At 41.1% G+C, this 3844-nt stretch overlaps 1 non-coding gene across 1 annotated transcript; it reads right to left on the bottom strand.

Annotated features, from left to right (window-relative positions):
- Positions 1-292: 292 nt before the first annotated feature.
- Positions 293-364, bottom strand: TRNAA-CGC (transfer RNA alanine (anticodon CGC)). Its single transcript has one exon. It is a non-coding gene; the product is annotated as a tRNA-Ala (tRNA).
- Positions 365-3844: the final 3480 nt, after the last annotated feature.

Here is a 3844-nt window from a genome sequence, read left to right as displayed (position 1 = left end):
CTATCTACCAGACTCATCACTCTGCCAAAATCCGGCGTCAAGAAGAAAATCTTTAAGACTTTAAGCCTAAGCCCCTACCAAATCGAACTCTCCCTGCATGCTGATAGCATCTGGCCCTCAAACTTGCAAATGTGTTTTCCAAGTTCACATTGGCATGCTCCGCGTTCCTTAAGAGACGCGGTTTGGGTTATCCAAGTTCTTCCAATCACTCACCCAAAAAGACCTGAGATCTCCTTCCTCCAAGTAAATGGAGGTCCGTAATGAAAGAGGACGGATTGGCTAAAGGAAAAAGTGGAGGTGCCAGGGATTGAACCAGGGACCTCGTACATGCGAAGCACGCGCTCTACCACTGAGCTACACCCCCCGACCCTTAAAGTTTCTGGATTCTTTTATAAAATGTTATTGCTATCTTTCTTGTTGGTTTTGCTTTGTTTTATTACAGTTTTTTAATTTAAGAGTTAGCTAGAGAAAGTCCACTGGATTGAATGTCATTATCTCCGAGGTTGCAAGACTGGATACTGTGTAGTGGCTTCATTAGACGAGTAACAACAGAATGTAGTCTCAATAGCACCGTTTTTGATTCTAGGACCTTCCCTTTCCTGATAGCTTGCTTCAAGGTCCACCCAACAGCGACTCGGTGAGAGTTGCTTGCCCCCACCAGGATAGTCCTGAGAAAGTCTCAAGTCTCCGACGTACGTAGCAGCGATAATGACTCCGAAAAAAGTGCTTTTCAACCCGGAGGCAGCCGCCAGCTTTCGCTGAACTTCACACCACGCTGGGTCGGAGGCTCTGCCAACATCCATTTTCCAGCTTTTTCCGTGCGTCCCAGATTCTGAGATTGTCCTGCTCTGATTCCACACCCCATCTCTATTCCTCGCTTGACGATTATTATATCCACAAAGGGGTTTTAAAACAGCGACTTCAAAACTCCATCAACTTTAAATGGAGTGACGTATTCCCTCCCACCCAGAACTTAGGGAATAAATAGGGCAAGTCCAGACGCAGGGCAGCGGAGAGAATTTCCAAATGCCTTTCTTTTGAGAACCCACGGACACAAGGAGGAATTCTGCTATATATGTACATATTTGAAAGAAAAAAGTCAAAAAGGCCCAGAAACCTTCAAGCAGTGCCACCTGGGAATTGGGAAATGCAGGAGGTCCTGGATATGGCAAAACAAATAGAATTGAATTGTCTGGGAACGAGCTTTGTTCACGCGAGGCTTTCAGCTTAGCATCTAAGGCCAAGGATGTACATATTCACGTCAAAGTCTTGGGCTGCTTCTTTATCCGAGAGCTGTTGTGTAACACTGACGCACGTTATATCAAGCAAACTTTCCTTTAAAGACTCAGAATACTGAAAAAAGTGTTCACTGGCAAAGGCAAGGAACATTGAAGGCACCCAATTTTGATTCTCCTCGCCTTAGCCTTCTAGAAGATTTCCTTGAAAAGTGAGTGCAGGAGGATGTTTGTGGTCAGGCAATGTGCTGCTGAAACAAATCATTGATTTCAAACTCTGAGAAGGGATCTGGGAGTTTTAGACCTTTAATCGGGGGCTCTTCCAACTGAGTTACGTCAGTTATACCTCTACCTTCACTGACACTAGTAATTATCTCAACTATTAAGTTTTGAAAGCACTGCATTCTTTGAGAGATGTCTTTCCCTTGATCCCTCACCCAGAAGTTGGGATCAATAACTTGCCACATTTGGTAACTGATTGGAACTACTGCCATCTGTGTGCACGGAAGAGAAGTGAGGGGAGAGAAAATCAATGCGTGAGTTTTGGCTCCTCAGGCTTCACACAGGAACAAAGACAAAAAGACTTGTTAACAAAGATTACTTAAGGGCCTCTTTTTCTTTTTCTTTTCCTTGATCCTTCTTTTCATGGTTGTTCCTCAGGAAACTGTGTAATGGAACGAAAATAATGTGAGCTTACTCATGATGTGGAGACATGATTGTTCCTCTCCTTTTGGGAGATCCTGAGTGAGGGGGATGTTTCTCTCTCAGTTCTTCTTGTCTTACTTATGCTGATTCAGCTAGGGTGTATTATTTAAGTACAGCTTTGAAGAAGTAAGAGAAAAGCAGTATTGAAGGAATAAACCTGGGTGACCAAGTGAGACTCCATCAAAAGAAAGAAAAGAAAATAAAAATTTACCTGGTCTACCATTTTGCAATAGTACTGAAGAAAAGAAAGACTGAAATGAGGAGGAAAAGAAGCTCATAGGCAGAGAATATGCCACTTCTCCTGATCCTCTCTCCTTTCTGTCTTTGCTATCATTCTCCGTTTTTATCTACACAAACTTCATTGCAGACATTATCTCGTGGGTCAGATATTTTCACCCCAAATTCAGTCATCATTATCAGTGAATTACGTGCATATCGCATGGCAAAACCATGCCACTTCTTTTCATTTTAAAGTGGATTATGTCTAAGTAACAATATACAGAGATTTTAGAAGGCACCCTAACCTCTGAGTTAGAAACTCTGCAGACATGACATCTCTTATCCTGAGTTTTGCATTTTCATGAGGCTATAAAGGAGAGGTCCTCTGGAGAGTGGGTAGCATGAGGGCTCAGAATCTTATGAAAAGATAATAAGATTTTGAGTATTGTTCCAATTTTTATTGTGAGCTCTCAATTTTCTGATTGAAATTAAGTGTTTTTCCATTTAACCTCAGGGGTTCTTCATGCCCAATTTTCCTTAATGCCAATACAAAGCCTAATGCCACATAACAATGGGAGGGATTTTGTTTCTTACTTTTAATTCACTCCATATTCTCTTTGCTTTCGGCAAGTACCTCAGCAGGTTAAGGCTCTTTGTCTGGTGGGGTCAAACAAACCTTCACTCCTAGAGAGTTTATGACGTTAGCAGTGCTCTGTACAAATGATTGCTCTAGTTTTTCATTGAGTTTAATCACAGTAGATGATATTACCGAAAGGCACTGCTAAAAACCCCCTTAAATTCCAGACATATTCCTTCATAACCCCATTTGTGTAGTAACGTCCCAATTTAAGTTGGTATTTGGATCAATCACCATGACCAATAGAGTAAGCCCCTTCCTTGCCTGCTGGTTTATTGGCAAAAAAAGGCCAAATTGGTCAGGTGTCATTCTCAACTTCTAGTTTAATGGAACCGTTCCTTTGGTGGCCTCTGGTGAAAGCGTTTTTCCCTTGGGAGTTCTAAAAGCCCAACATTTCAAGAACTAAAAGTGAAACTTTACAAGCAGAAGATTCCAGGTTTTCTATGGTTGCATAATCCCATCACAATATATCTTGCTGATTATGGCAAAAATGATGGGGAGAGGGCACACACACACACACACCCCACAAACTTACCAAGCAAACAAAAACAATTAGATTATGGAGGCAATAAAACTTGGAAGGGTGACCCACAAGGAATTAAAGATGAGTTTTTTATTCTTAGTATTTTTCTCACAGCTTTTTACTGAGAGTGAGCCCCAATCATGAATCACTTGTGTAGGCAACAGAAACTGTGACAGAAACTCATATTTCTAGTCAAATTATCAAGGAAAAGTTGAGGAAATTCTGGAGAGTTAAGGAGAATCCTGAAAGACTGAAGAAAGGATTTCCCTAAAATCTGTATATAAAGTCATATATGTATTGGGCTCAGCTCTGAGCTGTGCATGCTGTAGACAGAACCCGAACAGCATAGCAAATTCTTTCCAAACTAAAAGTATATTTATACGAAGACCTTCATCTCAGACTAACCCCAAGTGGGACACGCTCAAGGGAAGACCTGAAGCAGCATAACAAAAGCTTTGAAAATTGAACATATATTGGGACTATCATCCATGAAAAGAGACATATTTTTTTTTTTTTTTTTTTTTT

This window comes from Rhinopithecus bieti, unplaced genomic scaffold (assembly GCF_001698545.2).
Source record: "Rhinopithecus bieti isolate Rb0 unplaced genomic scaffold, ASM169854v2 scaffold_18466, whole genome shotgun sequence".
NCBI lineage: Eukaryota > Metazoa > Chordata > Mammalia > Primates > Cercopithecidae > Rhinopithecus > Rhinopithecus bieti.
This window is presented reverse-complemented; position numbering and strand designations above follow the sequence as displayed.